Consider the following 18721-nt stretch of genomic DNA (forward strand, 5'->3'; position numbering starts at 1 on the left):
TACAGTTCAGTCTTTTACCTTTTACCTGATCTTACCATTTTAAGACTCTTTCAGATATCCCCCAGACATGTAGAACACCTTCAGACTTTTCACTTTCATAACTGGTATCCACTGTTGCATATTCCTACTCTCCCCTCCTATCTCCATCAATCCCAATTCCAAATAGGTAAGGATCAAAAGAATTATAACACCTAGTTTGGCAAATGCTAAAAATAACGCTATGTAACTTATAGGTCTGAATATAAAGTAACATACAAAGAAGATCTATCATCAAGTAACATATTTCTTTTTAGGCAGTTATTTTAAAATACTCTGGGGTTTTCAGTAGAATTTAGTATGGGTTAACGTTTATTTAAATTATCTCCTGCTGGACAAATAGCTCTTTTCCTGAAGCAAAGTTTATTGCCTTAGCATATCCGGTGAATAGAAAAGCTCTTCTGTTTCAAGAAGAAATGTTTTTCCCAGTATTTTTTTATAGTTGGTACAACTTCCTTATAAATGCTTTTAAATAAATAACAACAGTTCACTTCTGGTATGGCTGAGTAGTATCTATCCAATTAACTCTCTTATAATTAACTATAAACACTAGGCAAAGTAGAAGAAAAAGCTTCCTGAAGTCACTTGACTTCCTGCAAATGCAGGGAGAAACTAGAAGGAAATTGACAATTGGAAGAATAGAATGGCACATTGTGAGTCCTGATTTTAAGGCTTTTCTTTCTGAGGTTCGATCCACATGGATGACTGAAACTTAAATGAGAACCTGTAGTTTTACTAGCTCAAAGAACAAAAGTACTGAATTTGGGCACCACAGCACCTAAAGAGTGGGGATAAGGATGGGGATGGGGTTGGGAAGTGGCGGGTGGGGGTTGATCTCAGAATATAGAAAGCTGTAGATGGTGACCTCCAAATTCTACAAAGGCACTCTGCTCAAATTTCAGCCTGACCCTTAAACTATGTGTGTTTAGGGTAGACTGTATGCAGTCAGCTAAAACTAAAAGAAATGAGAGATTACATTTCAGAATTTGCTTCCAGTCAAATCCTTTGTCTAAAACAAAGAAAAATAGCAGTTAACACTGTCTAGATGACTGTAACAGAATTCAGAGTCTCTAAAATGTATCCTTCAAAAAGTCCAAGATACACTCAAATTACTAGATACATAAAGAAATAGGAAAACATGATCCATAATCAAGATAGAATGCAATTAATTGAGACTGAATCTGAGATGAGTCAGATGTTAAAATCAAACAACAAAAATTATACCATTCCTTAATGATATAAAGACAAACATATTCATAATGAATGAACAAGTAAAAATGAAAGAGAACTGAAATATACTAAATACTAAAATACTAAATACTAAAAAGACAATAAGTATTTTTTTTTAAATCAAGGGGATAGACTTAACATAGATTGGAGACGACAGATTAAGAAGTCAGTAAACTTGAAGACAGACCAACAGAAAATATCTAAGAAGAATGAAGAGAAAAAGATTTGAAGAAGAAAAGCTTCAGTGATCTCTGAAACACTGTCTAAAGGTATAACATAAATATAACTGGATTATGAGAAAAAGTAAGAAGCAAGAAATAATTCAAAAAATCACTTTAAGAAATTATGACCAAAATTTTTCAAAATCTGGTGAGTGATACAAATTTGAAAGTTCAACAAACACAGTAATAACACCATACGTAGGCATGTTATAGTCACACTGCTAAAACCACAGATAATAGATCTTGAAAACAGTAAGAGAAAAATAATACATTTAAGAGAAAAATAGTATGAAATTATCTCTGACGTCTAACTGAAACAATGGAAGTCCCAAAACAGTGGAATAACCATCACAAAGTGCTACAAGAAAAATACTGTCAACTTTCGAAATACTTGCAAAATACTGAAAATAGCCCCCACGAATGGAGGCAAGATACAAATATTTTCAGTGAATTAAAAACTGAGGTGTAAGATAGATCTGCAAGAAATACTAAAGACAGTTCTTGGAGCTGAACAGAAGTAATAACAGACATTTAGGAAAGAATAATGTTCACCAGAAAGATAAATTATGTGAGTAAATATAAAATACTTTTAGTCTTCATCTTTAAACATTTATGTTTAAAACAACAACAACAAAAAACAAATGGTGGCGTTCATAACACAGATGGAGGTAATATGTTATAATTATAACATAAAGGAGAGAGGAGTGGTAAATGGGCCTGTGTGATTTCAGGGTTCTTGTATTTTACATTAACTGGTACAATGTTAACTCTAAGTACACTTCAACATTTAAATATATATATATATATACACACACATATATATCCCTGAGTAACCAGTAAAAGTAAAATGATATAGCTAAGAAGATAATAAATTAAAATGAAATTACATAAAATATTCAATTAACCCAGGAGAAGAAAAGAGGTACACAGAGACAAAGAGCAGGTAAGACAAACAGAAATAGTAAAACAGAAGACCAACCTCCAACCACATCAATAATTAAATGAAATAATTAAATAAAATGTTCCAAACAAAAGGCAGAGATCACAAAAATGAGTAAAAAAAAAAAAAAACTAGACCAAACAATACGCTAAGACAGTTTGAAAGTAAAAGTATCATAAAAGAGACAGCATATATAAAGTTAGTATAAGATAGCTGAGTGCTTTACTAATATCAGATAAAGTAGATTTCAAGAAAAACAGTGAAATTTGAAAGTTTCATAATTATAAAAATTTTTAATTATTAAGTTTTTTTTTAAATTGGACTTTCTCAATTTATCAGAAAGACATAAAATCAATTGCTTTTAATTATACTCAAAATTCATTCAGTTCAATGATCCCCCATGTTTTTTTCATGGTTTTTAAGTATTCTATTACCTCGTAGATAAACTATCCTGGCATTAGTTGTCTACTTTCATGGTGTTCATGTTTTATATGTACCATTTCTGATTTTCAGCTGTTATCTATATGGGTACATACTTGCTATGAGGTTATACCAAAAAGCCTATATTGGTATTTCTTTGTAAAGTCTCCACACTCACTCAAGAAATGACACTCTTAGTAATCTCCCTAAAGTACATCATTTGTCAACCAAATTATTTCCTATAGTCAGTAACTGAAACAGAGTTTCTTTTCTCTTTCACATCTTTCTTTCCATCCAAATTGTGTTTGTGTATATATATATGTGTATATATATTTTTTATGGGCATATGTTTATACATACACATACATTCTTATTTTTAAATGCACATTTCATCCATATGTGTCCTTCTAACCATATTGAAATTAAAATTCATGCTCAAAAATATTGACAAAGGACAAGTTGCAAAGACAAATCAAGCAACAGAAAGCAAGAATCCTGTGCTCCTTTAGTTCTTCAATTTTTAAAAATTAATCATATGATTACTGCAATAAAAGAGAGGAATAATCTGACTTATTTTCAAATGTTTTCAAGTGTTAAAGTAAGTGAATGAGAGAGAGAAAGGGGGAGAGAGAGAGAGAAAGAAAAAAAGAGAGAGAGAGAAGCAACTGGACAGATACCCAGGGCACCATTACAACATTTCTATGAGCCAGTCACAAATTAAATAGTAAATAACTTTTCCAATACTCTACATCTATTAGGTTTGAACCTAGAATTCAAACACAGGCAGTCTGACTTGAAAGCCTGCCCTTTAAACCCACTGTACCATTTCATGAAAAATAGTGAAAAAAAATCAATACAAACACTGTGATGTGATAAATACTAGAAAGCGTGTTGAGAAAAGGGAATCCTTTTGGTGGGACTGTAGTTACACTGTTGGTGGGAATGTAGTTTGGTGCAGCCATTTTGGAAAACAGTGTGGAGAGTCCTCAAAAAAAAAATAGACTTACCATATGATCCAGCAATCCCACTCCTGGGCATATATATGGAGGGAACTTTAATTCAAAAAGATATATGCACCCCAATGTTCATAGCAGCACTGTTTACAATATCCAAGACATAGAATCATGTCCATCAACAGATGACTGGATAAGGAAGCTGCAGTATCTTTATACAATGGAATACTACTCAACCATAAAAAAGAATAAAATAATCCATTTGCAGCAACATGAATGGATCTGGAGATTGTCATTCTAAGTGAAGTAAGCCAGAAAGAGAAAGAAAAATACCATATGATACCTTATGTGTGGAATCTAAAAAAAAGGCGAATGACTTATTTACAGAACAGAAACAGACTCACAGACATAGAAAACAAACTTATGGTTACCAGTGAGGAAATGGGGTGGGAAGGGATAAATTGGGAGCTTGAGATTTGCAGATACTAACTACTACGTATAAAACAGATAAATAACAAATTTATACTGTATAGCACAGGGAACTATATTCAGTATCTTATAGTAATCTATAATGAAAAAGAATATGAAAATGAATATATGGATTCATGTATGACTGAACTATTATGCTGTTTACCAGAAATTGATACATTGTAAACTGACTATATATACTTCAATAAAAAAAAATACCATGATGTTTTTAAGGGTCCATAATGAAGCAGATCCTCGGTACAGTGAACCAGCATGTCTTTTTGAAAATCTTATTCACCAGCACACCTATTTGAAAAATAAGGTGAATGATAGAAATACAATAGGTGGTTGACACATCAGAGTTCATTTAGCAAAATGAAAACTCACTTATTAATAGCTAATGCTATGCAGAATCTCAAGAACCTTTTCATTTCTGGCTGGCAGAGGAGCTTTAGAATAAGAAAGCTATCTAATTTCTTAAGGTTTAATAGATTTTATCAAGATAGAAATTACCAATTAGAATTTCTTTTTAAATTCTGAGTACATTCCCTTTAGAGGACTAAATCTATTAACTGATATAAAGTATTAGATAACTAAAATTTATAAGATATTTACACGTTAAAAGATGCTTCTCATATGAAACATTTTATTTAATCCATATAACAAGTATGTGAAGCAGGCATCCTCTGCTATTAGACCCATTTTATAGACCATGAAACAGATCTACAGACGTTTAGTCCTGCTCCCCAGCTATATGACTGGTAACTGTTAGAATTAGAGCTGTTCTTCGAAATAAACTCACAGACATAGAAAACAGACTGTGGTTACCAGGAGGAAAAACAGAGGGGGAGGGATAGACTGGGAGTTTGGGATTGACAGATACACATGACTGTATGTGAAGTGAGTAAGTGGCAAGGTCCTACTGTACAGCACAGGGAACTATATTCAATTTCTTATAATGAGCCATAACGGAAAAGAAACTGAAAAAAAATGTATGTATGTGTATGTATAACTCAGTTGTTTTGCTGTACACCTGAAACTAACATTGTGAATTAACTACATGTCAATTAAAAAAAAATGATAAAAAGAATTAGAGCTGTTACTAAGCTTGTGATCCGAAAGCCATACTCAGTCACCTATCTTTGTTACTTCTTTTATTTATTTATTTATTTATTCATTTATTTAAAGTTTGTTTTGGGGGGGGATTAGGTTTGTTTGTTTGTTTATAGAGGAGGTACTGGGGATTGAATCAGGACCTTGTACATGATAAGCATGCATTCTACCACTTGAGCTAAACCCTCTCTCTTGTTACTTCTTTTATTTATCATAAATAATTACAAAAATAAAAAATACCTTCTACAAACAATGGCGTCACAAACCAGGTACTATTCAACTGTGTACTTCTGTGTTTGAGTCTCCTAAGTAACACTAGGCTGTCACGTCACCAAGGACACTTTGAGAAAGGGAGTCAGGCTTGAGGTGTGTGTTGGGGTTGACATGGATGTGTCTTCTCTCACTCTAGCTTTAGTGCACAAGGTTAATTAGCAAGAAGAGGCACCTGCAGTTTTGGGGTGAACTTGCTATGGTGAATACAGTACTATCAAAATTTTCCCTTGAAAGTAACGTGAAGTTTAGTGCCCACGGCAACTTAAGTGGTACTGGTCAAAACACAAAGGGTCAGTCTCTTCCTAGTTGATTAAAAGGCTCAGACTCAAAAATGCTATTTATTGTTGTCCTATAGTAGATAATTAACGAAAGATGAAAAAAGCCGCTTTTTTTGCAAGTTCCTAAAGAATGTTATTTAGCAACATCAGACACTAAAGAAGTAATTTTCTAACATCAAAGAATAAAAGCATAAATCCAGGTAATTACCAGGTACTTACTGGCAGCCAATCTGTCTATTTGTTAGTGAGAAAGAAAATAACTGAAAACATATTATTCAGTCCTGAAGAAATAAGCTGTTCCTCATATATAAAGACAGTATTAACATCCACCTTTGAACAGTACCCATTCTGAGGTGTATTTTTCATTTTGCAGTAGAAATTATGGTTCTGCTCTGTCTAAACCCTATCACCCTGTTCCTACTTCTCTGTGACAAATGAAAATAATATGTAAGGTATCAAGCCGAGGCCAGGAATACAAGCAGTGTTCACAGAAGAGATTCTAAGTGATTTGTCCATTAGGGTGCATGGTCTTATTTACAGCTGGCATTAAGCAACTCCAAATTTCATTTTAAATGAAGGAGTAAAGGAGAGGAGGGAGGGACAGAGGGACTGAGGGGCAGAAGGATTGAGGGAGAGAGGAAAGGAAGGGACAGAGGCCATTCTTAAATAAAAGCAACTGGGGTATTTTGTTTAATTATACATTTACAATAGATGAGACAGACACAATTCTACAAGCATCTTCTCTACTGGAGAATAACAACATTTCCCTTAATGGCCTTCCTCCATGTGAATTTATAACTGTTTTTGGAAGGGAGTAGTATATCAAAAAGAAAGACTTGCAGTGTTTGTATCTGGATAAATTATAAGAACAGCTCTCCTAAACTTATTTATGTTCCACCGATGACAAACTCATCCTCAGCTCCTTGGACAACAAAGCCAAAAACAGAATTCTCAGGCTGGTCAATAGGCATCACCATAAGAAAGAATTTGGAAGAGAGGGAGGGGAAGAGAGGGAAGGAAGTTAGGGAGGGAGGGAGGAAGGAGGGAAGAAGGAAAGGAAGGCAAACAAAGGACCTTACCAATAAAATACACAGTGGATGGAGTCAGCCCACTCATGAGCTGATCAATGAGTCTATTTTCTCCTATGAATTAGTCAAATGGACAGAGTGTTAAATTATTTAATTGGCCACTCTTGCTTTTAAAAACAACAAAGTCCTGAATGCCATTCCAGTATGAATCTTTCCCAACAAAGCACTAGTTACAATCAAACTACAAAGGAATATTGTGAACTTAAAAAAAGGACCATGAAATAAAGCCTAGAAATGCTACATGAAATATAACCACAGTCTTTAAAATTAAAACTTGACCTTGCAATAAAGAAAGTAAAGAAGGAACTGAAAAACTTCTTCAAAGTGTCAGCCTCATTAAGCGGCCAGGTGAGGAAGGATGCTAAGGCAAGGTGAGAGGGTTTAGGGGGAGCAGGAAACCTCAGTTAAAACCTCAAACAGGAGCATAGATCTAAATACTCAAAGGAGGGCAAGACAAAAAGGTTAGGGCACAGACATTCTCGGATATTCAGATCATTGAAAGACTCACCAATTTGCAAATAGAATACTATTAGAAACCTTTCCATTAGCATAGGGAGAAATAAAGTGAATGCTGGTGTAACAGACCCCACTGCCAGCTTGCTGTGTCACAGCTGTAACTGCAGCTGGGAGCTTAGACCCAAGGCCACTGATCATGCCATGTGAAGGGCTGGTGCTCTCCCAACCTCCAACCCACAGCTGACAGTCTAGACCTGGAGCCAAAGTCCTGCCGTGTCATACTGTTATTGTACTTGACCCAGGATCATGCCAGAAGAGGAACTGGCCCTTCACTAATCATGCAGCTTGAAAGCACCAAAGCCCAAATACAGAGATCCCTCTCCCAAAGTCTGTCACCAAGACCTCTGAGAGTTACGTGTGTTACCCTATGATGTGGTGGACAACAGAGGGTCTATGTCCCCACCCCCAGTGCTGCCTTCCCCATGAGTTTTCCCTAATGTGCACTGCCCCAGTAATTTGTGTGTGTGCTAACTGGCCGTTGATCCTAGTCAGCCTAACGGTCTTTCAACTTTTAAACAGTTGTATTAGAAAAACATGCATACATTTCTCTCCTGTTCAAGTCACTGCATTCTAAGGTCTCTTCCTGCAGCAGCTTAGAGGTCTCCAAGACCACCCACAGGTTTATGATTCATTAGGAGGACTCCCAGGACTCAGCATGTAGTCATTGCTCATAGCTAAAATTTATTACAGGGAAAGGGTACAAAGGAAAATCAGCAAAGGGAAAAGGCACAGAGGTGAAGCCAAGAGGAAACCAGGCACAAGCTTCCTGAGTCCTCTCCCAGTGGAGCCACACAGGATGTGCTTAACTCCTCCAACAATGATTTGTGACAACACATGAAATTCGTTCTACCAGAGAAGCTCATTAGAGACTCGGCATCCAAGATTTTTGCTGGGGGCTAGTCGTATAGGCCTGGCACATTCGAAATTCCAAATTTCCAGAAAGAAAGCAGGTGTTCCACACAAGCACACTGTACAGTTTAGGCCCAGTAAACCCAGTTCTGGGAATGGTAGGAACCTCTTGAAATCCAAGTTCTCAGTTGCCAGCCAAGGGTCAGCCTTGCAGACAGGCCGTTCTAAGCACAGTAGTCTCAGGATCACTGTGTTAACTCTTACCTGCAAATATACTCCAACTAATATTGTATATAAATCTAGTAAAGACATAAAACATTCACGAGAATAATTCACATCAAAATTTGTTAATGAATACCTCTCAGGTAGGAAGGAGTAGAAAGGAATGAATAGTGAGATTTTTTTTAAAAAACAGAAACACTCAAAGCAAATTTGGCAAAAATACTGATAGCTCTTTAAAGTTCTGATACATACATAAGTAATTTTATTTGTATTCATTTTTGAAACTTTAAAATGTTTCATTTAAATTAAAAGATGAAAATTAAAAATGGCCAAAACATTTAAGTCATACAAAAAGGAAACCTTTTCTCATTGGAGTATACCATTAATAGCAACTAGTAAGGACTATGCAGTGGAGAAACAGCTTTGAATCAATCCAAATGTCTCAAGGTTAAGCAAAAAAGTTGCAAGATCCATAAAAGTATGTCACAAATGAATTGATTTTTTAAATATTCTGAAAATTATTTTGGAACGATAAAGATAATGGGTACCTGAAAGAAAGAGTATGAGTTTAGATCAATATTTAAACTGTCATCTGTCAATCAATCATGAATGGCCCACATATACCATTCTAACAATAAAGCCACAAGGTTTCTTTATATATTCTAGAAACATTAACTAAAACTGAACAAGAGATGAAATTCTCTAGAACTCCAATATACAATAGTTATTCAGCTTACTATTTACCTACATTTTCCTAATGAAGGTGAGAGAAAGGAAAGGAAAGACTAGATTCCTGCACACATGTATGTATGTGTACACTTGCAAGAATGAGTGAGAGAGAGAAAGGTAGAGACAAATGGGGAAAAGAGAACTGGGGATAAAAAGAATGAACACAAATGGGAGAGAATATATGTCTGGTCTCTACCACTAACCCAGATACTTCCAAATCTAAAATGTACTAGAGGTGAAAATATCCTGTTTTCAAATAATACTTTTTCAAAATGTTTGAAAAAGTTCAGCTTACATAAAGAATTTTATATAACAAAATCATATTTAATTTCATTGATTTACATGTAGCTGTCCAGCTTTCCCAACACCGCTTGCCAAAGAGATTGTCTTTTCTCCATTGCATGTTCTTGCCTCCTTGGTCAAAGATTAATTGACAGTAGGTGTGGGGAGTTATTTCTGGTCCCTCTATTCTGTTCCATTGATCCATATGTCTGTTTTTGTGCCAATACCATGCTGTTTTGATTGCTGTAGCGCTGCAGTATTGTCTGAAGTCTGGGATTGTTATTCCTCCAGCTTCCTTCTTTTTCTTCAGGATTTCTCAGGTAATTCTGGGTCTTCTGTGGTTCCATATAAATGTTAGGATTATTTTTTCTAGTTCTGTGAAAAATGTCATGGGTATTTTGATAGGGGTTGCATTAAATTTGTAGATTGTTTTGGGTAGTACGGCCATACTTCTTCCAATCCAAGAGCGTGAGATGTCTTTCCATTTCTTTGAATCATCTTCAATTTTCTTTATCAGTGTTTCATAGTTTTCAGTGTATAGGTCTTTCACCTTCTTGGTTAAGTTTATTCCTAGGTTTTTTAATGTAATTTTAAACGAATTTTTTAACTTTCTCTTTCTGATATTTCATTGTCAGTGTAAAGAAATGCAACAGATTTCTGTATATTAATCTTGTATCCTGCTACCCTGCTGAATTCATTTATTAGTTCTAATAGTTTTTGTGTGGAAATTTTAAAGTTCTTTATATAGAGTATCATGTCATATGCAAATAGTGACAGTTTTATCTCTTCCCTTCCAATATGGATATTTTTTCCTTCTTTTTCTTGTCTGACTGCCATGGCTAGGACTTCCAACACTATGCTGAACTGAAGTGGTGAGAGTGGGCATCCTTATGTTGTTCCTGAATTTAGCAGAAGACTTTCAGCTTTTCACCACTGAGTATTATGTTGGCTGTGGGTTTATTTACAATAGCCAAGAAATGGAAACAACTCAAGTGACCATCAACAGACAATTGGCTTAATTATTACTCAGCAATAAAAAAGGAATGAAATACTGCCATTTACAATAACATGGGTGGACCTAGAGAATATTATACTTAATGAATTAAGTCATAAGAAGAAAGGCAAATATTTCATTATATCATTTATATGTGGAATATGAAAAATAAGACAAATGAATCTATATACAAAATATAAAGACTCACAGACACAGAAAACAAACTTATCAAAGAGGAGAGGAAGGGGGAGGGATAAATTAGAAGAAAAGGATTAACAGATACAAACTACTATTCATAAAATAGATAAGCAACAAAGATTTATTATATATCACAGGGAACAATAGTCGATATCTCGTAATAAGCTATAATGGAAAAGTATATGAAAAAATAATGGAATATTTGCTGTACTCCTGAAACTAACACAATATTATAAATCAACTATATGCCAGTTTAAAAAAAAAGAAAGAGAGAAAGCACATGAAAGAAAAAACATATTTATACAAGTAGGAAGCTCTAGAAGGTTTTATAGAGTGACCACAGCCCTGTAGTATTCGTTTGAGAAATTCTACATAAGAATTACATCATGAAATATTAACCAACTGTTTTACAGCCCCTGGGATTCTGAATGACCACTTATATTTAAAATAATAATAAGTCCATTTATTTTATGATGATGTTGTTGATGCTGTGCCAGCTGCTGTTCTAAGCGATTTACCTCATTTCATTCTTGAAAGAACCAAAGAAGGAAGACACCATTTTCCCCCATTTCAAATGTGCAGAAACTGAGGCACAGAAAGTTGAAGCAAACTGTCTAAAGTGGAGCCTAGATTCACTCAGGCAGCCTAGATCCAAAGCCTGTATTTTTAACTTTACTTATTTTGCCCACTTCATTTCCTATTATCTCATACTTTATGAAAACATAATATTCAACCAAAAATAACTATATTTCCTATACTGATTACTCATAATTTTGGCAAAGCTAATGTTATTATACAGGAAGGAGCAAAAGGATATGTTTCTCCTGTGAATTAAAAGAAGGTTTCAGTAGCCCTTCCCCAACCAGTATTCCAAAGCAGAGCAGAAACACCTGTCTAGGAAAGCACTTCATTTCCTAAGCTGTTCTACAAATACCTGAAAGTTATTTTAAAAAATAATTAAACTATTCCTGAAAATTATCATGACTTCCTAACTTCCCAATGATGACCTCTTTTTCCTGGGCTCTTAGAAAAAAGAAATTCCAGCCAAACTTTTTCTTTTTTAAGCTCCTTTTATGTTCAGGGCAATGGAAAATCACCATGAGCTCACAGGGATAACTGACTGCCTTAGAAGAGTGTACTGATAGAATTAAAAGGCCCCAGACAAGGGCAATCGTCTTCCGTCCCACTGCAGCCTCTGCTCCTGAGACCACAGCTGTGTTACTGTGTTCGGTTTGGGGTCCCTTGTTTAAGTGGGACGTTGGAAATGCAGGGTCAGGGTAGTCACAGGGGAGAAAATCCTTCTCTCAATAGCACTGTTCACTTCTAAAATACTAAATAGTTCATGTTTACTTATATGTATACTTTCTTTCTCCATTGCTAACATGGGTGTTGGTCCAGCCAGGCGACTGGTTTGACAGGTGGAGGAGAAGGGAAAAAAAGGAGAGTACTTCTGGCATGAGACATAACATTCCCAAAGGCCCACACTGAGAGAAAGCTTAGCAGTCCAGGAACTGAGATTTCTGTGCAGCTGAATTGTAGACAGTGAAAGAGATTAGTAATAGTTTAGGCCAGAGGGGAAAGAGAGGGTCAGATTGTCAAAGTTCTTGTGAGTCGAAATAAGAAGGGGCTGTAGATGGAACAGTGGGAGTCGGGGTAGAGAAGCCCCTGAAATGTTTAAAGCAGGGACCAAGTCTCTGTGACTACAGTTCAGATAATGAACTTTAGTTGTATCATTTGAAATTGTCAATATTCAACTGTTTTGGACCTACACATGGCAGTTCTCTATGGTTCAATCTCACTAAAACCTTCCTAAAAGGAAGCAGGACTGGAGACCAGCAAAATGTTAAATAGAGCAGGTTAAAAATGAGGAAACACTACACAGTGATAGTGAGGGTTTAGTTACTGAAGCCGAGAAGCTGGATGACAATGCATCAAGGCTATTACAGATGGGATGCTTGTGTAGGAAAAGTCATTAACTAGATGTCCTAAAGTCTGGACTTAAGAGCGCGAAGGCATCTTAGGAAACATGACAACCTACTCTAACCACCCAACCCTACTCTAGATTTACAATCAGAAAAATGATGTATTTTCACTTTTTCACTCAAAAATTTTATTATGAGTATATCTGGGTGCCAGGCCCTATGCTGAGCATCATGAGTATAAAGAAACTTCAAGGAGTTTCAAATCTAGTATGTCCATCTGGAGGGTGGCTCCAAGCACAACAGAGAAGCAAGCCCCGTAGGTCTCACTGCTAGTGGCAAATGAGGACCAGAGCTCCTATCTTCCCTGACTCCTAGAGACCAAGACCCTTTCCACTGTATACTACACTGCTCAGAATTCCTAAGCTTCACCGGAGATAGGCAGCTACAGCTGGGTCTCTTCGCCTCATCATGCCATCTAGAGACCAGAGGAGAGGCCGCACTGATAGGATAGGAGTTCTAACTCATCCCAGCAATGCTCCCTCCCAGAGCCCTCCTTACTGCACTGGCCTCTGTGCTCCATGAGTTCAGGGCTTTCACATTTCTAAATCTGTTTTCCCCCAGTATTGCACTATCTATTGCTACCTATCCCACCAATTTCTTTTTGTCTTCCTACATATCAAAAACTTCCACCCAATTAATCCAAAGTAGTGGGAAAATCATATGATTCCACCATAACACTGTAACTAAAAATGCACTTTACCTGAATATCCAAATTACCCTTATAATTTTGTCTCTGCGTGTCCCTAAATTAAACACTGGGGTAAGGTGATATCTAATTTTAAGGCAGTCACCAGTTTTCTTCAAGTTCTAGAGGGGGAAAGTGAGAAAGACAGTTCAAAGGGGTAAAGGAATTCAAATTCTTTCATTGACTGCTTTGTCTAAACCCAATTCATTTTTCCACATTTTTTTTACTCTGTTATTTCAAAGATAACTAGAGGCAGCTAACTTTGTTTTATTTCTAACAGTTGGAAACTAGAAAGGAAATTGTGATGCATTCTGTCTTCAAAAAATAGTACCTGAAAAAACATTCTACTTCTATCCTTCACATATTTTACAATGGAAATATTATTCCTCATTGCCTATTCTTCTTCCTAATGATCTGGAGTTTTGAGATTGAAAATGGAGCCTGCTATAAGTTACAATCTTTATAAACTTGGAACCACAATAGGCAGAAGAACCTGAACTAAAATGGCCAGTACTTCTCCTAGGTTAATACATTTTCCTCTTTGTTGTTTTAATTTTTTTCAAATATATAAGTAATAAATGAACGCACAATTGCATTTTAAACATTGAGCAGTGAAAACCAAGCGAAAGTCTTCTCTCACTATCCCATCTCCCAATTATTATTCCATTCCTAAAGGAAATTATTGTTATTTGTGTTCTCACTGTCACCAATTTTGTCATGAAAGGTCAAGAGTTAAATCTTGTTACCTTCAAAAACAGTATTTTGACATACAATGATAAAATACATAATCAACCCTTTCCATATACACAATATGTAAATAAACTCAAAACCAGGAAAATAAAATGATATAGAGATCATTCATCTGAAAACAAAAAGATAGTATGTACTTATTGTAAGAAATAATGCAATATCTGCTAGATTAATGACATGATAACCCAGGATAAGAAACAGTTAAGAACTAAGAGCATCCACTCACCAGTTTTCATATATGACTGGCTAAAATTATCAGCATAAATCATATATTAATTTTTGGAAAAATTTTTTTTCTTTATTAAAGAACTTAAGTTGAAAACAAGCTATTTGCATGCAAAGAATAGTACTAAATTAAAAGTAAACAGTCTAAACAGTCTCTATCTGGACATAAATACTAGCTCATTCTTTTTTTTTTTGTACTGATTTTCCCACAGGAAGGAAGAGATTAAAGGGTGGATTACTTCAAGCACTATAAAGGTCTCTAGACTGACCCCACTCTTAGAGGGAACTCTTTCAGGGGAATAATGCCCTAAAGAACAGTGAAAGCCCAAGAAAACCCACAACTGAGCCCCTCAGAGGGCCCGCATTCACCAGTCCCCATTGACTGCCCTGGCCTCTCCGAGGGAATTCAAAATAATTCACTGCCCACCATAATGCTGAATTCACAGCAGAGAGGAAAAAAGGTGATGGAGCTGCTTTGCATCTGTTTAATTTTTTACAGAAATGTTAAGGGGGTTAATCTCCTACAAGTCCAGTCATGTGCTCTCACAAAGGGCCCAGAAAGGAGTCGCAAAACCTGCCATGACTCAAAGGGAGGCTCTTTGTGTCTTCCTTTCTGCGCTCTGTCTGACAAAGGAGCTGCCTAAGTTCTTAGGCTTCTGGCTCTTGCTTGAATTCTGAAGTCAGTGAAGCAACAATGATGTCATTGCTTCTGAAGACCACTGTTGGCTGAGATAATGAAGATCTCTTCGCGCAAAGCATTATCATTTATTTCTGTGGCACACATTTCCTAAACCTTCAAACACAAAAGTGTCCTATGTGTTGGGAGGGGTGTCATAGTTTTCGTTACCTTCTCCATTATTGAAAAGAAAGCACACTGAGACCTGTTTCCTTCTCACCCAAACACATCTTTTTATGTTTAGCTAGTAGATAACATTGGACTAGAGTAGTTTACTCATACATTTAAAAGGGAAAAGTAAGATTTTGCCTTTTTAATGAGGAATAGGTATATTGTTCAATTAATATTCTGATATTAAAAGTCCAGTAGTTGTTAGGTAACATAGTCACTACATAAGTAAGATCTATTTCTCACCCCTTTACTTCTCAATATATACAAATGGCTTGAAAAAGCAAATCAAATTACCCAAAGAATACTGAAACAGTTTGAGGACAGTTATCCTCTCCAAATTTTAAAATAGTGGACCCCCTATGAAAATCCTTTACAAGGTATAGAACCACTCTGGGAGGGAAGAGACAACACAAATCTATACATACATAAAAAACTAAGTTCAAAGAATTTGTAGACCTCTTGGTACCCTTGCAGACTAAGAATTTCTACTCTACAGAATACAATTTCTTTAGAAAAAAATTCTGTCTCACTCTTTTTGGAAAGTATTCCTGTAGAACAATGACTGAGCATTTTCTCAAAGCATTTTCTACTTTTCCCCTCTAATCTGTCTTAATGGTAGACTCTTTTTCAATCGTATCCAATGCTAGTTTTTTAAAAAGTAGACTTCCCTTAAATTATTATGAATAAGAAACTTGAAGGAAAATAAAATTTTAATGTTCATTCTCAGAGGACATTATTGGATGAGGTTAGACAAAAATAAGAGGTAGGTATGAATTAAAATAGGCAAAATATATGCACCAGGGGTTGAAGTTAATTGTCTCATTTAGTCTTCAGATGTAAGATAAAATCATTATCCCCACCTTTTAGATCCTACAAAATCCAATGGCAAGTATTTATTCTCTTCTCAGAAAGATGGTCTAGTAGTGCTTACCAGGTAAAATCTGATATAAAGATACCTTCCAACATTCTAAAAGGAAGAGATATGCAGTCTACCATGTAAAAGGACAAATAAGAAGGCAGTGTGAGGAAATGTGTGTTTAGGAAATTTAGAGTTTAGTAAACTTCAAATAAAGAGTATATAGGGGGAGTGGGAGTCACTAATGAAAAACAAGACAGAGAAAAATAGATAAATAGGTTCCAGGTTCCAGAGGACAATGCTAAAATGTTTATATTTTATCCAATAAGGAATGGGGAATGACCTACAAATTTTAGACTAAATAGTGACACAGTTCACAAAGGTCACTATATCTTCAATCAAATGTAGCAATCTCTGAAGCAGGATATCAGTGTACTTAAACTACAGAGATATGTAAGAGTGGTTACTGGAATATGGAGAGAAAAATAGAACTACAAAAATTATCTTTGTTACATTCTTTATAATTCCATCTTTGTGAATGTCCTATAAAACATGTTACACAAGTTCTGTAATGTATAAGCTATACTAATACATTTTTGTGTAGGTAAACACACACACACACACACACACACACACACACACGGTGTGGGTACATAATTCACAAAGTTTAGTAACATTCTATCTCAAAATGGATTAGAAGGAGTCAGGTTTAGAAATAGGAGGATAGTTAGGAGACTGCTGCAATATTCAAAACAAAAATTGTCAGGCTCTGAATAAAAGTAGAAACAAAGGAGACTGAAGAGTCTATCTTGAGTGCTTTCTGGATGGATAATGTGTGGGTCTTGCTTGCCAACTAGATAAGGGATATTAAAATCAGAAGGGTTAACTGGGTGGGTGCCAGGACATTCATTAAGACTGAAATCTAATAGGAGAATCAAGGAGCAACTTAGAAATTGGTGGGTGGTTAGAGATGAGCTCAATGATGGCCATGTTGAGTTAGAGGTCTTTGTGGGATATCCAAGTGCAGGTGGCTAAATAGCAGTTGAATATACAGTCTTGGGACTCAGGAGGAAGGTGGATGACATATACCACTGTGCAATTCTCCCAAAGATCACCAGTGATACAGAACATAAGAAAAGAAAAGGAAAAAAAAACCTGAAAGAAGACTTACATGTAAAGGATGGGAAGAGGAGAGGTTATCAAGGAAGGAGGCTACAAAAGAAATCCAAGAAAGATTCCAGACATGAAAGCCATAGGGCAAGTCTAATGTCACAGAGAGGTAAGGTGGGTACAGGGCAAAATGCAGCAGCACAGTTTGTCATTAAAGAGTTTTGGGGTTTTTTTTAATTAAATGAAATAGTAGGAGCTGAAAACCAGATTTCAATAAATGAAGGAAATAATTCATATTATAAGATGGTATGTGGCAAAGTGTAAAAAAGAACTTGTGTGAACTATGGAATTTCAGGGGAAAAAAACACTTTCATTGAAATATGACACTCGAGCTGGATAACGAGCACTGAAGAGAAGTGACAAGAAGATATTCTAGAAACAGAAAACAGTATAAGTTTATGGAAGTGTTAACAAACCAGGGACACAGTAAGAATGTCTGTCTAACTACATTACATGTCTCCACCAAATGTACATCTAACCAGGCACCAAAATATCTCTTTTTACTTCCATAAGGATGAACACATGACATTACTTTTGAAGCACGTCATATTGGGATATTTATAACTATTTCATAATTAAAGTTTTTAAAGTTATTCTTTCTGTATACTAATTAAAGCAACCAAGTAATGCATGTAACAGAGAACTCTCTGCCCCATCCCTGAGTATTATGCTCAGAGATTGGGTGGGGGCCAGAGATGGCATATGGCATTCTGCTGTGCACGTTACTTAGAAATTTTAAAAGTTAAAAATGTAGTGGTTGTAATGATCACAAACAGCCTCACATGAAAGTAGCCTTAAAAACTGTTTTGCTCTGCTTCTTCAAATGCATTCAACGCCACCCACTCCTCCTCTTTCATGTTGGAGGAGACACACTGATGCTCTCATCACCTCTCATCTGGATTACTCCAGCAGCCGCCAAATTGCCTCTGTTCTCTCGCTCCTCTACTTAACTCCGCAGGGATGGAAGGCAGGCAGATCTTCCAAAATACGTATCACGAAACTATGTCACTTCTATGAGTACACTGGGCTTTGATTTTTTAATTTATCTTTTAATTTGTACAATAAGGTCTTTGTAATCTGGTCTTCCCTAAGACACATATGAGAGAAGGAGAAAAACTATTGTTTTGGCAGAGGTAACAGAAGAAAGGGAAAGATGTAAGAGAGAGAGTGCGGTGGCTGCCCATCTTGTGGAGGGCCGTCTATCACCAATGGCATCATGAGATAGTCAGAATTTCACATTATACTTGAGGTAATGGTGTCTGAAGAAGTTGTCCAAAGTACCTAAGGTCACAGAACTAATCAGAAGCAGAGCTGTTTGGACCCAGGTTTGTCAGGCTCCAAAACCCATATCAGAAACAGTCAAGGATATTTGGTGAAGATGATTCTGGAAGTTATT

General features: G+C 35.9%; 1 protein-coding gene across 15 annotated transcripts in view; it reads right to left on the reverse strand.

Annotated features, from left to right (window-relative positions):
• Nucleotides 1–18721, reverse strand: part of ADAMTS3 (ADAM metallopeptidase with thrombospondin type 1 motif 3) — a 486980-nt gene that overhangs the window by 102363 nt on the left and 365896 nt on the right. The gene's annotated exons all lie outside the window — the stretch shown is intronic.

Source organism: Vicugna pacos, chromosome 2 (assembly GCF_048564905.1).
Source record: "Vicugna pacos chromosome 2, VicPac4, whole genome shotgun sequence".
Lineage (NCBI taxonomy): Eukaryota > Metazoa > Chordata > Mammalia > Artiodactyla > Camelidae > Vicugna > Vicugna pacos.